Genomic DNA, 21,180 nt, shown 5'->3' with positions numbered 1-21,180 from the left:
AAGTTGTAAGAGGTTTTCTCTGTCTCTCTGTCGTTTATTTTTTCCAATTTATTACTATATTGGTTACAGCTGATTTTCAAAGCTCTGTTTCTTGCTGCTGTACATCCACTTGATTCACGTACAGAGAGACATCAATAAATTCTTTTTCAGATTCTTACCAGTCGTATATATTCTTTTCCGGTGACTTGAGTGTGCTGAGTGCAGTTCTTTTAGCTACCGTGTAGGCCTTGTTGATTATCAGTTTGGTATTTGGAATGGTATCTTTGCTAATTTCAACCTCCTGGATGATGCCTCACCCCTCCCCACCTTTCCCGTTTAGCAGCCTTATGCGTGTTTTCTACATATTTGACTATGTTTTTGTTTTGTAATTTATTTCATGTGTAGCCATTTTGGATTCCACCTTTAAGTGATATCTTATGATATGTGTCTTTTTCTTTTTGAATTCTGTCACTTAGAATGATCATACGTAACTCCTCCGGAGTTGTTACAACTGGCCATATTTCATTGATTTCCAGGCTGAATAATATTCCACTCTACCTAAGTACCACATCTCTATCCATTTTTTCCCTCCAGAGACATTTAAGTTATATCCTAGTCGAGGATCTTTTAAACAGAGAGGGGGTAAACATTGGGTTGCCTGTGTCCTCTCGATTTTTGTTTTTCCCAAGATATACGCCCATGAGTGCAAGTGCCCTATGCTCTGTAGCTCATTTTTTAGATGCTTTAGTAAACACAATACACTTCTCCAGAATGGCCGTTGGCAATATACATTTCCACTATAAGTCTCACAGGGCTCCCTCTTCTCCTTGCCCTGTCCTGCATTTCTGTTGTTTACGCTTTATGAGGATGGCTCTTCTGACTGATGCGAAGTGATATCTTTTGTAGTATTGACTTCCAGTGCCCACCTGTTTGGTTGGCTAAAAAAGTGTATGCCCTTTTCTTGAATATATACAGAAAAAAACGCATACACCCTTTTTGGCCAACTGCAATGTTGGCAATGTTCAGCTCCTTTTCTTGTGCTTAATGGCGAGTCCTTTCTACCTCCTCAAATCCCTTTCCTGCCATTCTCCCTTGCTTACAAGTCCTTTTCTCTGACTTTCCTCAAGACATTTTTCAGTGATGGATATTTTCAACTCTGCAGTTTCGTGAATTTTACTGCCCCTGAGTTCCATTGTTCAGCTTGTGTTTATGGGAACTGGCCACAAAGCAGCGGGATTTCCTCAAGCCCTATACTGTTTCCATGGGCAACCCTAGCCTTTGGTCAATTCGTCTTCCTGATTGGAAATTAGAGTGACATGTGCCTGTCTGAACACCTAGGACTTGTCTCTCATTGTTCCTCATCCTTCCGCTTCATCCTCTGGACAAATTCCAAACTGTACGCAACAGGATGTTGACAGTGCTGACATCTCCAAGTGGGGAGACTGTTAGTAAAGACGCTGGAGGGGTGAACCCGAGCACCAGGAGATGAGGAGATGAGATGCCTTTTCCAAACACTTCCCAATCAGACGGTATACCATCCTCTGGGTGTGACAGACATGTTTTAGCAGTAGGAAGAGTCCCATTCATGTAAGGAGAACACCAGGGCTTTTTCAAAATCAGTGTCTCCCCGAAACCCAAACTGGGGAATTTTTTAAGCTACGGCTACACATATGTTCATTAAGGGCCTTGGGAAGTAGGCAGAGTCCAAACTTTAGATGATTGAAGTCTTCAGGGTCAGAAGCACTCACCACCAGCTTCCCTTAGGTTACACTTTAACTGTCATTGATAGATGATGTCAATAAAAATATCTATTCTTTTTCAGATTATTTCCCCTTATAGGTTATTGCAAAATGTTGAGTGTAGTTCCCTGTGCTATACAGTAGTTCCTTGTTGATGATCTATTTTATCCATAGCAGTGTGTATGTGTTAATCCCAAACTGTTAATTTATCCCTCCTCCCACCTTTCCCCTTTGGTAATAATAAATTATAAGATTTTATACTTCACAGAAATGGGGGAGCTGAAAGAGAGGTATCATTTTCAATGGAAAAGCATTTAAAACAAGATTGAAGTTCTAACCAAGATTATTAGATGTACATCCTTGGAAAGAAATCACTTCATTTCTCTAATATTGACCTGACAAATAAGACAAACCTTTTCACTGAACTTGCTTATAATAAAGTGATGGAAATATCAAATGGAAGTGTTAGAAACATCTTATTTTACCCGAGCCTTATACACTGTTCTATGTTAACTACAGTTTGGCTCACACATCTGTTCATTGAGGTTACAATAGTCTCAATTTCTGTTACTGATCCTCCAGAGTGGACCCCAACAAGTGTCCCCCTGCCCAGTGTCATTTGGGCCAACAGATCGAGACTGAGTTTGGTTCACAAGCAAAGGAAACTTTATATTTTGATCAGAGAATGGAGAGGTGAGAGCATGTACTACCCCGTGGGCTGTGGGCTGGGCTGCTGTGTAGAGATCCTGTCAGAGTCAGTGGGAGGGAGGGGGCGGAGCTCTCGAGGGCCGGGTTGGCTGTAGCTCAGGCTCTATATCGCGGAGTCTGCACTGGGCCCCAGGAGCTGAGGTGTCGACCCAGCCATTCTGCACTAGGAAATCTGGTCTAAAGTGCCGGGTGTGGAACCTCTGCATGCGGGACCCTAGGAGCACGTGAAATTAGACAAAGCACAAAGGATAAAAAAGGTTAGACTTGACTTTATTGCCCAGATTCTATTTTTATCTCCCAGGGATTTTTAATGGGCTTTGCTGGGGCAAACCCCTCCTCTGCCTTTTGTCCCGTTCCTCATTCTTGGAGTGCTGAGGGTGCAGACCCTTCTTCTGTAACTGCTGAGTGCTGAGTTGGGATCCCTCATACCTGGGGGCGAGGGTCAGAGCTTCTCCCCAGCAGCCTCCCGGTGACGTTGATTGTCCCCAGGCCCCCTGCCTCCCTGCTCATCCACCTGAGCACCAGCATTGGAAGTGTTATAGATTCTAATGACCTTTAAGGGTCCAGGAAAGAGATGTGCAGAGACGCCGTAGGGGGCCGGTTTCACCCCGCCCCACATTTTTCGGCCACCTTAGGCTGACCGTTTCTGCCAGCCTAGATGCTCTGACCAGTAGTCTGCGCTTTCTTCAATTAGGCCCCTGAATTAACGTACAAACAGCACCAGGTGTCAGAGCCCTGCCCGCTCAACTCCCAGACAGTCCAGGGTCAGTGGTGATCAAGGACCATGATGGCCACTGAGTCAACAGCCTTTTGAAGTAAACAGGAGTCCAGCCGGTCTTATTGGCCACCATCATCACGGTGTCTGTAGGCTTTTCTATGGTGACAGTGTGATATACGGTTCCCCCGCCAAGATTATTAGCTCCCCTCTGGGTGCAGTAAGTCCTGCAAGCAGTAGTCTACTCTTTTGGGACACACTCTTGTTGTTTTATGAGGGAAACTCCAGGTCAAGTGATGTTCACATGAGTTGTCATCGTGCCCTGTTGCCCCCGGTTATCTCTCTGGATGTTGGAGTTGGAGGGCCTCCTCACTCGAGGTCGGTGTGCCCACGGAGCGAACCCTGCAACTTCAGGGCATGGTTGGTGGTTAGGATCACCACGTGGGGTCCTTTTCCCTTAGGAGGGAGGTGGCCTTTTGGGCTGCTGATTTCCAGGTTTTTAGATACCGCCAGTATCTTGGCCAGATGTGGCAGTGGGCCAAGCCCCTTGGTGACCGTGTTTATCCTACCTGGATGGCATTCTTGCATTGTTCCATTTCAAGTGGTCCCAGTTTTTGCACTAATTCTCCAATGGCGATTCACCTTTCACCGGGAATGTAAAGGTCAAAGGGTTTAGCTAAATTAGGGAGTTCCAGGGCAAGGGTCTGAATTGACTGCTCTTTCCATTCTTGAAAGGCCACTTCTGGATTCTATTCAAAAGGATCATCATCTTTTCCTTTCAGTGTTTCATATAGAGGCCCAGCTAGTAGACTGTAGTTAGGGATCCAGAAGCAGCAAACCCTGGCCTGCCCAGGAACCCCTAAGCTGTCTTCTAGTTTTAGAAAGGGGTAAGGCTGAAAATGGTTTCTTCCCTTTCCTGGGATGGGCTTCTCCGACCTTCTGTGAGAATGAAGCCCAGGCAGGTCACCGCAGTCTGTGATATTTGAGCTTTTTCTTGGACAACTTCTATCCTTTATTGGCTTGGTAGTTCAGAGGCCTCCTTAGTAGAGCTGGTGATCAGAATGTCGTCTGCGTATTGAAGGAGGGTTTCCTTTTCCAGAGGTAGAACTTTTAGGTCTTTAGCTAAGCTTTCCCCAAAGATGGTGTGGGAATTTTTGCACCCTTGGGGCCAGACGGCCTGGAAGTATTGTTTTAGTTGTATGTTGAGTCCTGCCACTCACAAGCCAAAATTTCTTGTGACTCTGGGACTAATGGAATACAAAATAAGGCATCATTGAAGACTAATACAGAATACCATGTCTGGTGGTTGGTAGAATGACCAGCAGGGGTAGGAATTAGGAGCAACTGGAGGTATATCCTCGGTGGCTTCACTGACTGTCCTGACATCCTTTACCAGGTCCCCAGCAGCCCATGGGGCTCTCGTGGTCAGACCAATCCCAGAATATGGAGCTCACCTGGGCAGGTACCCCACCCCCACCCCAGCCCACAGGGCTCTCGTGGTCAGGCCCCTCCCAGGATACAGAGCTACCCTTGCAGGTACAGTGGCAGGGCTGGGCACACAGGAACCGTGCACATAGCCCTCATTGCAGAGCACCCCCAGCTCACCTGTCACTCAGAGCTGACACAGGGCACCTCAGAGCAGGACTTGAACTAACAAACAGCAGCTGTGACAGGTCTTTGACCCTGGGCATCACTCCGTGAGTCCTCCCTCCACCTGGTCTTCCAGAGACTTCCACTGCATCCCGGGCACCAGGCCTCTGTCTCCAACCACCACCCACCCCTCCTCTCCCTGACTCCTGGGTTCCTCTCATTAGGAGAGGGTTTTCTTGAAGTTGTCTCCCACTCATGGGCCAGATAAAATGATTAGAAAACAAGCCAAAGCTGCAGCCCCTTGTCTATCCTGACTCTCAGGAGCCCACACCTGTTCCTTTGACCTGGCCGGTTCAGCAAGTTCCATTTTCTGCAACTGTGAGCCCCTGAGGGGTGATGATTGGCTGACCTGGGCAGCCTTACCATGCCAGCCAGCCCTCCCCAGGTGTGCCTGGGTTGAGATCAATATAAATACCACTCCAGGCAGCAAGAGCCCCTGCAACCGTGCCTGACGCCATTTTCTCTGCCCTGTCAGCAGTCTCGGGGCTGGGCTGGTGGGAGGGAGTGAGAGGCCACGGCTTTGTGGGTGGCCCAGTGTGAGTGGGGCTCTGCTGGACTTTCTGCAGCAGTTGCCAGGCTGCCACCTGCTAAAGAAGAGGATGTGTCACCCATACCTGCTGCTGGAATTTCTCCCTGGGCAGAGGTGAGGAAGGAAAAAGGCAGTGGGGGCAGGGACAGGACGGGTATCTCAGGCAGGGAAATGGAAATCTTCCAGAAGAGCACCCAGGGCCAGGACCATCCTGGCTGGCCTGCAGGCACCAAGTCAGCTGACATGCTGTCACTCGTGTGGCTCTATGGCCCTTCCTCTAGGCTTTCAAGTCCTTGTATATATTCAGGTGTTTTACCTGGAACGGGTGGGAATGGTTCAGCAGCAACTGGCCTGGGGCTCAGCTCACGTTTACTCACAGATGCCTCGGCACGGTGCCCCAGCTTTGCAATGAGGACGCTTGTTGCGTGGGGGCTGCTGGCTGAATGGGAGACGATTCCCCACCACTGACCAACTTCAGAATTGTTTACAACTGGAGCAAGTGCCCTGATACGGTTTTCCTCTGTGTAACTGGTGGGTTCTGTGTTTTTTTTCGCTTTTTCGTTTTTGGTTCAAGGTAGATTTTATTCCTGTTTTTTGTATTTACAGATATAAGCATGGAAATAATTTATTCATATAAATACATGTATGTGCAGGAAATAATTGTTTTTTCTGTTTTATTTTTTAAATTTTATTTCTTTTTAATTTTGAATTTTATTTTATATTTTTATACAGCAGGTTCTTATTGGTTATCTATTTTATACATATAAATGTATACATGCCAATCCCAGTCTCTCAACTCCTCCCACCACCACCCCCCCAACAGCTTTCCCCCCTTGTTGTCCATACGTTTGTTGTCTACATCTGTTGCTCTATTTATGCCTTGCAAAATGGTTAATCTGTACAGTTTTTCTAGGTTCCACATATATGCATGAATATACAAGATTTGTTTTTCTCTTTCTGACTTACTTCACTCTGTATGACAGACTCTAGATCCATCGAAGTCTCTACAAATGACCCAATTTCATTCCTTTTCATGGCTTAGTAATATTCCATTTTATATATGTACCACAGCCTTATGCATTCGTCTGTCTGTGGGCATTTAGGTTGCTTCCATTACCTCGATATTGTAAATAGTGATGCAATGAACATTGCGGTGAATGTCTGTTTTTGATTTATGGTTTTGTCTGGGTATATGTCCAGTACTGGGATTGCTGTATCATATGGTAATTCTATTGTTAGTTTCTTAAGAAATTCCATATTGTTCTCCATAATGACTGTATCAATTTATATTCCCAACAATAGTGGAAGAGGGTTCCTTTTCTCCACAAAATTTCCAGCATTTTTTGTTTGTAGATTTTCTATGATGCCTAATCTACCAGGTGTGAGGTGATACCTCATTGTTGAATCCATTTCGCTGAGCAAGGGGTAGGTCTTGTCTATTACATATTTGGCTTATGGAACGGTATCTGTGCTAATTTCAAACTCTGGTTTTATGCAGCACCCCAACTCACCTTCCCTCTTAAGCAAGCATAAGTTGGTTTTCTAAACTTGAGACCCTGTTCTGTTTTGTAATTCAGTTCATGTGTAGCCAAGTTCACATTCTGTGTATTAGAGATACCTTATGAAGTTTCTTTTTCTGTGCGACTTATTTCACTTACAATCATCGTGCCTCAATTCACTCATTATGCTGGTACGGGCCTGGTGACATAGATTTCGTTGCTGAGTGGTATTCTGTTGCACATAAGTACCGCAACTTCTTTATCCATTATTTGCCCTCTGGGATATTTAACTTGTGCCGTAGAAGAGATTCCAGTAAAAAGAGCCGTCCCAAATTTTGGGGTGGCTGTGTCTTTTTGATTTTAATTTCCCTAAGCTATAGGACCATAAGTGGAAGTGCCCTAGGCTTTGTTGCTTTGTTTTTTAGATGTTTCAGGAAACACCATACACATCTAAGGAGTGGCTGTTGGCAATTTACATCCTGCCCATCAGCATAACAAGGCTCCCAGTTCTCCATGGCCTGTCCTGCCTTTCTGGATTTTACACTTTTTTCAGATGGCCCTTTAGAGTGGGGGGAAGTGAGACTTCATTTTAGTGCAGACTTCCTTTGCAAGCTTGCTTGGTTGGCCAAAAAGGGCGTATGCGTTTTTTCCTGAATATATTCAGGAAAAATCGCATACGCCCTTTTTGGCCAAGTGCATCATTGTGGTCGTTCTGCCTCTATTCCTATGCTTTAAATGCAATTCCAGTCTACCTCCTGAAATCGGTTTCCTGCAATTCTGCCCCGCTTTCAAGTCCTCTTGGCAGCCTTACTTCAGTATATTTTTGGACGATAGCTGTCATTTATAACTCTGCAGGTTTGTGAATTACAGTGCCCCTGAGCTCCTTTCTTCAACTCGCTTTCTTGTGAGCTGGCCACAAACCCGCAGGATTGCTTCAGGCCCTAATTTGGTTTCGGCACGGCACGCTGACCCTTTGCTTAATTCCTCTTCCTGGTGGGAAATGAGAGCTAAATTTGCCCGTCCAGACACCTTCAGCTAGTCTCTCATTGATTCTCCCTATTCCTGTTTATCTTCGGCAGAAATTGCAAACTGGGCCAAAGAGGAGGTTAAAGGCACTGACTCTCCAAGTCGGGAGAGTGTTAGTAAAATGTCTGGAATGTTGCACCCGAGTACCAGGGGACGAAAACTGAGACATATTTGAACACGTCTCCCGATCACACGGTTGATCATACTCTGGGTTCCACATGCATGTTTTAGCTGAAGGAAGAATACCTTAAACCTGGAGAGTTGAGACCCGTGGAATGAGTACCATGCAATATGAATTCAAAGGGTCTTCATTTGCTCACCGAACCTCTCCAATGTTATCACTGCTGTGTTTATGCCCCTGTAGACACGCTTGATTGTCTTTTAGAGAGATAGCAATCCATAGGTTTTAAGATACTTACTAGTCAGGTACATTCTTAGGCGTTTAATACGGGGTGTTGAGTCCAATTCGTTGAGCAAGGAGTAGCTCTGGTCTATTCCATATTTGGCTTAAGGAACTTTATCTGTGCTCATTTCAATCTCTGGTTTTATGCAGCACCCCAACTCACCTTTCCCCTTAAGCAAGCATAAGTTGGTTTTCTCAATTTGAGACCCTGTTCTGTTCTGTAATTCAGTTCCTGTGTAGCCAAGTTTACATTTTGTGTGTTAGTTATATCTTATGATGTTTCTTTTTCTGTGTGACTTATTTCAGTTAGAATCATCATACCTGAATCCATTCATTATGCTGCTACGGCCCTGATGACATAGATTTCTTTGCTGAGTGATATTGCATTGTACGTAAGTACCACAACTTCTTTATCCATTTTTCACTTTCTGCGATATTGAACTTGTACCGTAAACGAGGTTCTTGTAAACAGAGCCGTCCCAACCTTTGGGGTGAGTGTGTCTTTTTGATTTTAATTTCCCTAAGCTATAGGACCATAAGTGGAAGTGCCCTATGCTCTGTTGGTTTGTTTTTCAGATGTTTCAGGAAACACCATACACTTCTCCAGAGTGGCTGTTGGCAATTTACATCCTGCCCATCAGCATAACAAGGCTCCCAGTTCTCCATGGCCTGTCCTGCCTTTCTGGATTTTACACTTTTTCAGATGGCCCTTTTGACCGGGGGGAAGTGAGACTTCATTGTAGTGCAGATTTCCTTTGCAAGCTTGCTTCGTTAGCCAAAAAGGTCGTATGCGTTTTTTCCTGAATATATTCAATAAAAAATGCATACGCCCTTTTTGGCCAAGTGCATCATTGTGGACGTTCTGCCTGTTTTCCTATGCTTTAAATGCAATTCCAGTCTACCTCCTGAAATCGGTTTCCTGCAATTCTGCCCCGCATTCAAGTCCTCTTGGCAGCCTTACTTCAGTATATTTTTGCACGATAGCTGTCATTAATAACTCTGCAGGTTTGTGAATCACAGTGCCCCTGAGCTCCTGTCTTCAACTCGCTTTCTTGTGAGCTGGCCGCAACACCGCAAGATGGCTTCAGGCCCTAATCTGGTTCCAGCACGGCATGCTGAGCCTTTGGTTAATTCCTCTTCCTGGTGGGAAATGAGAGTTAAATTTGCCCGTCCAGACACCTCCAGCTACTCTCTCAATGGTTCTCCCTATTCCTGTTCATCTTCCGCAGAAATTGCAAACTGGGCCAAACAGGAGGTTAAAGGCACTGACTCTCCAAGTCGGGAGAGTGTTAGTAAAGTGTCTGGAATATTGCACCCGAGTATCAGGGGATGAAAACTGAGACATATTTGAACACGTCTCCCGATCACATGGTTGATCATACTCTGGAATCCACATGCATGTTTTAGCTGAAGGAAGAATACCTTAAACCTGGAGTGTTCAGACCCGTGGAATGGGTACCATGCAATATGACTTCAAAGGGTCTTCATTTGCTCACCGAACCTCTCCAGTCCTATCACTGCTGTGTTTATGCCCCTCTACACACGCATGATTCTCTTTCGGAGACATAGCAATCCATAGGTTTTAAGATACTTACTAGTCAGGTACATTCTCAGGCGTTTAATATGGGGTGATGAGTCCATTTCGTTGAGCAAGGAGTAGCTCTTGTCTATTCCATATTTGGCTTAAGGAACTTTATCTGTGCTCATTTCAATCTCTGGTTTTATGCAGCACCCCAACTCACCTTTCCCCTTAAGCAAGCATAAGTTGGTTTTCTAAATTTGAGACCCTGTTCTGTTTTGTAATTCAGTTCTTGTGTAGCCAAGTCTACATTCCGTGTATTAGTGATATCTTATGATGTTTCTTTTTCTGTGTGACTTATTTCAGTTAGAATCATCATACCTGAATCCACTCATTATGCTGCTACGGGCCTGATGACATAGATTTCATTGCTGAGTGATATTGCATTGTACGTAAGTACCACAACTTCTTTATCCATTTTTCACTTTCTGCGATATTGAACTTGTACTGTAAACGAGGTTCTTGTAAACAGAGCTGTCCCAAACTTTGGGGTGGATGTGTCTTTTTGATTTTAATGTCCCTAAGCTATAGGACCATAAGTGGAAGTGCCCTAGGCTTTGTTGCTTTGTTTTTTAGATGTTTCTGGAAACACCATACACTTCTCCAGAGTGGCTGTTGGCAATTTACATCCCGCCCATCAGCATAACAAGGCTCCCAGTTCTCCATGGCCTGTCCTGCCTTTCTGGATTTTACACGTTTTTCAGATGGCCCTTTTGAGCGGGGGGGGGGGGAAGTGAGACTTCATTGTAGTGCAGATTTCCTTTGCAAGCTTGCTTGGGTGGCCAAAAAGTGTGTATGCGTTTTTTCCTGAATATATTCAGGAAAAAACGCATACGCCCTTTTTGGCCAAGTGCATCATTGTCGACCTTCTGCCTCTTTTCCTATGCTGTAAATGCAATTCCAGTCTACCTCCTGAAATCGGTTTCCTGCAATTCTGCCCCCCTTTCAAGTCCTCTTGGCAGCCTTACTTCAGTATGTTTTTGGACGATAGCTGTCATTTATAACTCTGCAGGTTTGTGAATTACAGTGCCCCTGAACTCCTTTCTTCAACTCGCTTTCCTGTGAGCTGGCCGCAACACCGCAGGATAGCTTCAGGCCCTAATCTGGTTCCGGCACGGCACACTGAGCCTTTGGTTAATTCCTCTTCCTGGTGGGAAATGAGAGTTAAATTTGCCCATCCAGACACCTCCAGCTAGTCTCTCATTGGTTCTCCCTGTTCCTGTTCATCTTCAGCAGAAATTGCAAACTGGGCCAAAGAGGAGGTTAAAGGCATTGACTCTCCAAGTCGGGAGAGTGTAAGTAAAGCGTGTGGAATGTTGCACCCGAGTACCAGGGGACAAAAACTGAGACATATTTCAACACGTCTCCCGATCACACGGTTGATCATACTCTGGGTTCCACATGCATGTTTTAGCTGAAGGAAGAATACCTTAAACCTGGAGAGTTGAGACCCGTGGAATGGGTACCATGCAATATGACTTCAAAGGGTCTTCATTTGCTCACCGAACCTCTCCAATGTTATCACTGCCACGTTTATGCCCCTGTACACATGCTTGATTATCTTTCAGAGACATAGCAATCCATAGGTTTTAAGATACTTACTAGTCAGGTACATTCTTAGGCGTTTAATATGGGGTGTTGAGTCCATTTCGTTGAGCAAGGAGTAGCTCTTGTCTATTCCATATTTGGCTTAAGGAACTTTATCTGTGCTCATTTCAATCTCTGGTTTTATGCAGCACCCCAACTCACATTTCCCGTTAAGTAAGCATAAGTTGGTTTTCTAAATTTGAGACCATGTTCTGTTTTGTAATTCAGTTCCTGTGTAGCCAAGTTTACATTCCGTGTATTAGTGATATCTTATGATGTTTCTTTTTCTGTGTGACTTATTTCAGTTAGAATCATCATACCTGAATCCACGCATTATGCTGCTACAGGCCTGATGACATAGATTTCATTGCTGAGTGATATTACATTGTACGTAAGTACCACAACTTCTTTACCCATTTTTCACTTTCTGCAATATTGAATTTGTACCGTAAACGAGGTTCTTGTAAACAGAGCCATCCCAAACTTTGGGGTGGCTGTGTCTTTTTGATTTTAATTTCCGTAAGCTATAGGAACATAAGTGGAAGTGCCCTAGGCTCTGTTGCTTTGTTTTTTAGATGTTTCAGGAAACACCATACACTTCTCCAGACTGGCTGTTGGCAATTTACATCCCGCCCATCAGCATAACAAGGCTCCCAGTTCTCCATGGCCTGTCCTGCCTTTCTGGATTTTACACTTTTTTCAGATGGCCCTTTTGACCGGGGGGAAGTGAGACTTCATTGTAGTGCAGATTTCCTTTGCAAGCTTGCTTGGGTGGCCAAAAAGTGCGTATGAGTTTTTTCCTGAATATATTCAGGAAAAAACGCATAGGCCCTTTTTGGCCAAGTGCATCATTGTCGACCTTCTGCCTCTTTTCCTATGCTGTAAATGCAATTCCAGTCTACCTCCTGAAATCGGTTTCCTGCAATTCTGCCCCCCTTTCAAGTCCTCTTGGCAGCCTTACTTCAGTATATTTTTGGACGATAGCTGTCATTTATAACTCTGCAGGTTTGTGAATTACAGTGCCCCTGAACTCCTTTCTTCAACTCGCTTTCCTGTGAGCTGGCCGCAACACTGCAGGATAGCTTCAGGTCCTAATCTGGTTCCGGCACGGCACACTGAACCTTTGGTTAATTCCTCTTCCTGGTGGGAAATGAGAGTTAAATTTGCCCATCCAGACACCTCCAGCTAGTCTCTCATTGGTTCTCCCTATTCCTGTTCATCTTCAGCAGAAATTGCAAACTGACCCAAACAGGAGGTTAAAGGCACTGACTCTCCAAGTCGGGAGAGTGTAAGTAAAGCGTGTGGAATGTTGCACCCGAGTACCAGGGGACAAAAACTGAGACATATTTCAACACGTCTCCCGATCACACGGTTGATCATACTCTGGGTTCCACATGCATGTTTTAGCTGAAGGAAGAATACCTTAAACCTGGAGAGTTGAGACCCGTGGAATGGGTACCATGCAATATGACTTCAAAGGGTCTTCATTTGCTCACCGAACCTCTCCAATGTTATCACTGCCACGTTTATGCCCCTGTACACATGCTTGATTCTCTTTCAGAGACATAGCAATCCATAGGTTTTAAGATACTTACTAGTCAGGTACATTCTTAGGCGTTTAATATGGGGTGTTGAGTCCATTTCATTGAGCAAGGAGTAGCTGTTCTCTATTCCATATTTGGCTTAAGGAACTTTATCTGTGCTCATTTCAATCTCTGGTTTTATGCAGCACCCCAACTCACCTTTCCCCTTAAGCAAGCATAAGTTGGTTTTCTAAATTTGAGACCCTGTTCTGTTTTGTAATTCAGTTCTTGTGTAGCCAAGTCTACATTCCGTGTATTAGTGATATCTTATGATGTTTCTTTTTCTGTGTGACTTATTTCAGTTAGAATCATCATACCTGAATCCACTCATTATGCTGCTACGGGTCTGATGACATAGATTTCATTGATGAGTGATATTACATTGTACGTAAGTACCACAACATCTTTACCCATTTTTCACTTTCTGCGATATTGAATATGTACCGAAAACGAAGTTCTTGTAAACAGAGCCGTCCCAAATTTTGGGGTGGCTGTGTCTTTTTGATTTTAATTTCCCTAAGCTATAGGAACATAAGTGGAAGTGCCCTAGGCTCTGTTGCTTTGTTTTTTAGATGTTTCAGGAAACACCATACACTTCTCCGGAGTGGCTGTTGGCAATTTACATCCCGCCCATCAGCATAACAAGGCTCCCAGTTCTCCATGGCCTGTCCTGCCTTTCTGGATTTTACACTTTTTTCAGATGGCCCTTTTGACCGGATGAAGTGAGACTTCATTGTAGTGCAGATTTCCTTTGCAAGTTTGCTTGGTTGGCCAAAAAGGGCTTATGTGTTTTTTCCTGAACATATTCAGGAAAAAACGCACACGCCCTTGTTGGCCAAGTGCATCATTGTGGACGTTCTGCCTCTTTTCCTATGCTTTAAATGCAATTCCAGTCTACCTCCTGAAATCGGTTTCCTGCAATTCTGCCCCGCATTCAAGTCCTCTTGGCAGCCTTACTTCAGTACATTTTTGGACGATAGCTGTCATTTATAACTCTGCAGGTTTGTGAATCACAGTGCCCCTGAGCTCCTTTCTTCAACTCGCTTTCTTGTGAGCTGGCCGCAACACTGCAGGATTGCTTCAGGCCCTAAACTGGTTCCGGCTCGGCATGCTGAGCTTTTGGTTAATTCCTCTTCCTGGTGGGAAATGAGAGTTAAATTTGCCCGTCCAGAAACCTCCAGATAGTCTCTCATTGGTTCTCCCTATTCCTGTTCATCTTCCACAGAATGGGCACACTGGGCCAAACAGGAGGTTAAAGGCACTGACTCTCCAAGTCGGGAGAGTGTTAGTAAAGCATCAGGAATGTTGCACCTGAGTACCAGGGGACGAGAACTCCGATATTTGTACACGTCTCCCGATCACATGGTTGATCATACTCTGGGATCCACATGCATGTTTTAGCTGAAGGAAGAATACCTTAAACCTGGAGAGTTGAGACCCGTGGAATGGGTACCATGCAATATGACTTCAAAGGGTCTTCATTTGCTCACCGAACCTCTCCAATCCTATCACTGCTGCGTTTATGCCCCTCTACACACGCTTGATTCTCTTTCGGAGACATAGCAATCCATAGGTTTTAAGATACTTACTAGTCATGCACATTCTGAGGCTTTTAATATCGGGTTTTGAGTCCGTTTCGTTGAGCAAGGAGTAGCTCTGGTCTATTCCATATTTGGCTTAGGGAACTTTATCTGTGCTCATTTCAATCTCTGGTTTTATGCAGCACCCCAACTCACCTTTCCCCTTAAGCAAGCATAAGTTGGTTTTCTCAATTTGAGACCCTGTTCTGTTTTGTAATTCAGTTCCTGTGTAGCCAAGTTTACATTCCGTGTATTAGTGATATCTTATGATGTTTCTTTTTCTGTGTGACTTATTTCAGTTAGAATCATCATACCTGAATCCACTCATTATGCTGCTACGGGCCTGAGTACATAGATTTCATTGCTGTGTGAGATTGCATTGTACGTAAGTACCACAATTTCTTTATCCAGTTTTCACTTTCTGCGATATTGAACTTGTACCTTAAAAGAGGTTCTTGTAAACAGAGCCGTCCCAATCTTTGGGGTGGCTGTGTCTTTTTGATTTTAATTTCCCTAAGCTATAGGACCATAAGTGGAAGTGCCCTAGGCTCTGTTGCTTTGTTTTTTAGATGTTTCAGGAAACACCATACACTTCTCCCGTGTGGCTGTTGGCAATTTACATCCCGCCCATCAGCATAACAAGGCTCCCAGTTCTCCATGGCCTGTGCTGCCTTTCTGGATTTTACACTTTTTTCAGATGGCCCTTTTGAGCGGGGGGAAGTGAGACTTCATTGTACTGCAGATTTCTTTTGCAAGCTTGCTTGGTTGGCCAAAAAGTGCGTATGCATTTTTTCCTGAATATATTCAGGAAAAAAAGCATACGCCTTTTTTGGCCAAGTGCATCATTGTCGACGTTCTGCCTCTTTTCCTCTGCTTTAAATGCAATTCCAGTCTACCTCCTGAAATTGGTTTCCTGCAATTATGCCCCGCTTTCAAGTCCTCTTGGCAGCCTTACTTCAGTATATTTTTGGACGATAGGTGTCATTTATAACTCTGCAGGTTTGTGAATTACAGTGCCCCTGAGCTCCTTTCTTCAACTCGCTTTCTTGTGAGCTGGCCGCAACACCACAGGATTGCTTTAGGCCCTAATCTGGTTCCGGCTCGGCATGCTGAGCTTTTGGTTAATTCCTCTTCCTGGTGGGAAATGAGAGTTAAATTTGCCCGTCCAGAAACCTCCAGATAGTCTCTCATTGGTTCTCCCTATTCCTGTTCATCTTCCACAGAATGTGCACACTGGGCCAAACAGGAGGTTAAAGGCACTGACTCTCCAAGTCGGGAGAGTGTTAGTAAAGCGTCTGGAATATTGCACCCGAGTATCAGGGGACGAAAACTGAGACATATTTGAACACGTCTCCCGATCACACGGTTGATCATACTCTGGGATCCACATGCATGTTTTAGCTGAAGGAAGAATACCTTAAACCTGGAGAGTTGAGACCCGTGGAATGGGTACCATGCAATATGACTTCAAAGGGTCTTCATTTGCTCACCGAACCTCTCCAATCCTATCACTGCTGCGTTTATGCCCGTGTACACACGCTTGATTCTCTTTCGGAGACATAGCAATCCATAGGTTTTAAGATACTTACTAGTCAGGTACATTCTTAGCCTTTTAATATCGGGTTTTGAGTCCGTTTCGTTGAGCAAGGAGTAGCTCTGGTCTATTCCATATTTGGCTTAGGGAACTTTATCTGTGCTCATTTCAATCTCTGGTTTTATGCAGCACCCCAACTCACCTTTCCCCTTAAGCAAGCATAAGTTGGTTTTCTAAATTTGAGACCCTGTTCTGTTTTGTAATTCAGTTCCTGTGTAGCCAAGTTTACATTCCATGTATTAGTGATATCTTATGATGTTTCTTTTTCTGTGTGACTTATTTCAGTTAGAATCATCATACCTGAATCCACTCATTATGCTGCTACGGGCCTGAGTACATAGATTTCATTGCTGAGTGATATTGCATTGTACGTAAGTACCACAACTTCTTTATCCATTTTTCACTTTCTGCGATATTGAACTTGTACCGTGAACGAGGTTCTTGTAAACAGAGCCGTCCCAAACTTTGGGGTGGCTGTGTCTTTTTGATTTTAATTTCCCTAAGCTATAGGACCATAAGTGGAAGTGCCCTAGGCTCTGTTGCTTTGTTTTTTAACTGTTTCAGGAAACACCATACACTTCTCCAGAGTGGCTGTTGGCAATTTACATCCCGCCCATCAGCATAACAAGGCTCCCAGTTCTCCATGGCCTGTCCTGCCTTTCTGGATTTTACACTTTTTTCAGATGGCCCTTTTGACCGGGGGGGAAGTGAGACTTCATTGTAGTGCAGACTTCCTTTGCAATCTTGCTTGGTTAGCCAAATAGGGCGTATGCGTTTTTTCCTCAATATATTCAGGAAAAAACGCATACGCCCTTTTTGGCCAAGTGCATCATTGTGGACGTTCTGCCTCTTTTCCTATGCTTTAAATGCAATTCCAGTCTACCTCCTGAAATCGGTTTCCTGCAATACTGCCCCACATTCAAGTCCTCTTGGCAGCCTTACTTCAGTACATTTTTGCACGATAGCTGTCATTTATAACTCTGCAGGTTTGTGAATCACAGTGCCCCTGAGCTCTTGTCTTCAACTCGCTTTCTTGTGAGTTGGCCACAACACCGCAGGATTGCTTCAGGCCCTAATCTGGTTCCAGCACGGCATGCTGAGCCTTTGGTTAATTCCTCTTCCTGGTGGGAAATGAGAGTTAAATTTGCCCGTACAGACACCTCCAGCTACTCTCTCAATGGTTCTCCCTATTCCTGTTCATCTTCCACAGAAATTGCAAACTGGGCCAAACAGGAGTTTAAAGGCACTGACTCTCCAAGTCGGGAGAGTGTTAGTAAAGCGTCTGGAACGTTGCACCCGAGTACCAGGGGAGGAAAACTGAGACATATTTGAACACGTCTCCCGATCACACGGTTGATCATACTCTGGGATCCACATGCATGTTTTAGCTGAAGGAAGAATACCTTAAACCTGGAGAGTTGAGACCCGTGGAATGGGTACCATGCAATATGACTTCAAAGGGTCTTCATTTGCTCACCGAACCTCTCCAATCCTATCACTGCTGCGTTTATGCCCCTGTACACACACTTGATTCTCTTTCGGAGACATAGCAATCCATAGGTTTTAAGATACTTACTAGTCAGGTACATTCTTAGGATTTTAATATCGGGTTTTGAGTCCGTTTCGTTGAGCAAGGAGTAGCTCTGGTCTATTCCATATTTGGCTTAGGGAACTTTATCTGTGCTCATTTCAATCTCTGGTTTTATGCAGCACCCCAACTCACCTTTCCCCTTAAGCAAGCATAAGTTGGTTTTCTCAATTTGAGACCCTGTTCTGTTTTGTAATTCAGTTCCTGTGTAGCCAAGTTTACATTCCGTGTATTAGTGATATCTTATGATGTTTCTTTTTCTGTGTGACTTATTTCAGTTAGAATCATCATACCTGAATCCACTCATTATGCTGCTACGGGCCTGAGTACATAGATTTCATTGCTGTGTGATATTGCATTGTACGTAAGTACCACAATTTCTTTATCCATTTTTCACTTTCTGCGATATTGAACTTGTACCTTAAAAGAGGTTCTTGTAAACAGAGCCGTCCCAATCTTTGGGGTGGCTGTGTCTTTTTGATTTTAATTTCCCTAAGCTATAGGACCATAAGTGGAAGTGCCCTAGGCTCTATTGCTTTGTTTTTTAGATGTTTCAGGAAACACCATACACTTCTCCCGTGTGGCTGTTGGCAATTTACATCCCGCCCATCAGCATAACAGGGCTCCCAGTTCTCCATGGCCTGTGCTGCCTTTCTGGATTTTACACTTTTTTCAGATGGCCCTTTTGAGCGGGGGGAAGTGAGACTTCATTGTACTGCAGATTTCGTTTGCAAGCTTGCTTGGTTGGCCAAAAAGTGCGTATGCATTTTTTCCTGAATATATTCAGGAAAAAAAGCATACGCCTTTTTTGGCCAAGTGCATCATTGTCGACGTTCTGCCTCTTTTCCTCTGCTTTAAATGCAATTCCAGTCTACCTCCTGAAATTGGTTTCCTGCAATTATGCCCCGCTTTCAAGTCCTCTTGGCAGCCTTACTTCAGTATATTTTTGGACGATAGGTGTCATTTATAACTCTGCAGGTTTGTGAATTACAGTGCCCCTGAGCTCCTTTCTTCAACTCGCTTTCTTGTGAGCTGGCCGCAACACCACAGGATTGCTTCAGGCCCTAATCTGGTTCCGGCTCGGCATGCTGAGCTTTTGGTTAATTCCTCTTCCTGGTGGGAAATGAGAGTTAAATTTGCCCGTCCAGAAACCTCCAGATAGTCTCTCATTGGTTCTCCCTATTCCTGTTCATCTTCCACAGAATGTGCACACTGGGCCAAACAGGAGGTTAAAGGCACTGACTCTCCAAGTCGGGAGAGTGTTAGTAAAGCGTCTGGAATATTGCACCCGAGTATCAGGGGACGAAAACTGAGACATATTTGAACACGTCTCCCGATCACACGGTTGATCATACTCTGGGATCCACATGCATGTTTTAGCTGAAGGAAGAATACCTTAAACCTGGAGAGTTGAGACCCGTGGAATGGGTACCATGCAATATGACTTCAAAGGGTCTTCATTTGCTCACCGAACCTCTCCAATGTTATCACTGCTGCGTTTATGCCCGTGTACACACGCTTGATTCTCTTTCGGAGACATAGCAATCCATAGGTTTTAAGATACTTACTAGTCAGGTACATTCTTAGCCTTTTAATATCGGGTTTTGAGTCCGTTTCGTTGAGCAAGGAGTAGCTCTGGTCTATTCCATATTTGGCTTAGGGAACTTTATCTGTGCTCATTTCAATCTCTGGTTTTATGCAGCACCCCAACTCACCTTTCCCCTTAAGCAAGCATAAGTTGGTTTTCTCAATTTGAGACCCTGTTCTGTTTTGTAATTCAGTTCCTGTGTAGCCAAGTTTACATTCCATGTATTAGTGATATCTTATGATGTTTCTTTTTCTGTGTGACTTATTTCAGTTAGAATCATCATACCTGAATCCACTCATTATGCTGCTACGGGCCTGAGTACATAGATTTCATTGCTGAGTGATATTGCATTGTACGTAAGTACCACAACTTCTTTATCCATTTTTCACTTTCTGCGATATTGAACTTGTACCGTGAACGAGGTTCTTGTAAACAGAGCCGTCCCAAACTTTGGGGTGGCTGTGTCTTTTTGATTTTAATTTCCCTAAGCTATAGGACCATAAGTGGAAGTGCCCTAGGCTCTGTTGCTTTGTTTTTTAACTGTTTCAGGAAACACCATACACTTCTCCAGAGTGGCTGTTGGCAATTTACATCCCGCCCATCAGCATAACAAGGCTCCCAGTTCTCCATGGCCTGTCCTGCCTTTCTGGATTTTACACTTTTTTCAGATGGCCCTTTTGACTGGGGGGAAGTGAGACTTCATTGTAGTGCGGATTTCCTTTGCAAGCTTGCTTGGTTGGCCAAAAAGTGCGTATGCGTGTTTTCCTGAATATATTCAGGAAAAAACGCATACGCCCTTTTTGGCCAAGTGCATCATTGTGGACGTTCTGCCTCTTTTCCTATGCTTTAAATGCAATTCCAGTCTACCTCCTGAAATCGGTTTACTGCAATTCTGCCCCGCTTTCAAGTCCTATTGGCAGCCTTACTTCAGTATATTTTTGGACGATATCTGTCATTTATAAGTCTGCAGGTTTGTGAATTACAGTGCCCCTGAGCTCCTTTCTTCAACTCGCTTTCTTGTGAGCTGGCCGCAACACCGCAGGATTGCTTCAGGCCCTAATCTGGTTCCGGCACGGCACGCTGAGACTTTGGTTAATTCCTCTTCCTGGTGGGAAATGAGAGTTAAATTTGCCCGTCCAGACACCTCCAGCTAGTCTCTCATTGGTTCTCCCTACTCCTGTTCATCTTCCACAGGAATTGCAAACTGGGTAAACAGGAGGTTAAAGGCACTGACTCTCCATGTCGGAAGAGTGTTAGTAAAGCATCTGGAATGTTGCACCCGAGTACCAGGGGACGAAAACTGAGACATATTTGAACACCTCTGCCGATCACATGGATGATCATACTCTGGGTTGCACATGCATGTTTTAGCTGAAGGAAGAATACCTTAAACCTGGAGAGTTGAGACCCGTGGAATGGGTACCATGCAATATGACTTCAAAGGGTCCTCATTTGCTCACCAAACCTCTCCAATCCTGTCACTGCTGCGTTTATGCCCCTGTACACACGCTAGATTCTCTTTCGGAGACATAGCAAACCATAGGTTGTAAGATACTTTCTAGTCAGGTACATTCTTAGGCGTTTAATATGGGGTGTTGAGTCCATGTCGTTGAGCAAGGAGTAGCTCTTGTCTATTACATATTGGCTTATGGAACTTTATCTGTGCTCATTTCAATCTCTGGCTTTATGCAGCACCCCAACACACCTTTCCCCTTAAGTAAGCATAAGGTGGTTTTCTACATTTGAGACCCTGTTCTGTTTTGTAATTCAGTTCCTTTGTTGCCAAGTTTACATTCCGTGTATTAGTGATATCTTATGATGTTTCTTTTTCTC

The 21,180-nt window shown here is 44.4% G+C and overlaps 2 long non-coding RNA genes across 5 annotated transcripts in view; one reads left to right on the top strand and one right to left on the bottom strand.

The window, feature by feature from the left end:
• The window catches only part of LOC125965010 (uncharacterized), a 431,017-nt gene that overhangs the window by 315,534 nt on the left and 94,303 nt on the right, over window positions 1–21,180 (top strand). Inside the window, exon 5 of one of the 3 annotated variants that reach the window (XR_007478433.1) lies at window positions 9,269–9,337. The exons of the other annotated variants lie outside the window; for them this stretch is intronic. This is a non-coding gene — a long non-coding RNA (uncharacterized LOC125965010). Of the gene's footprint in view, window positions 1–9,268; window positions 9,338–21,180 lie in introns of those variants that run through there. 3 annotated transcript variants of the gene reach the window in all.
• LOC125965009 (uncharacterized) overlaps window positions 1–21,180 on the bottom strand; it is a 455,232-nt gene that overhangs the window by 348,267 nt on the left and 85,785 nt on the right. The gene's annotated exons all lie outside the window — the stretch shown is intronic.

The sequence above is a fragment of the Orcinus orca genome, chromosome 7, assembly GCF_937001465.1.
Source record: "Orcinus orca chromosome 7, mOrcOrc1.1, whole genome shotgun sequence".
Lineage (NCBI taxonomy): Eukaryota > Metazoa > Chordata > Mammalia > Artiodactyla > Delphinidae > Orcinus > Orcinus orca.
Note: the sequence above shows the minus strand (reverse complement) of the source record. Positions and strands in the feature narration are given on the sequence as shown.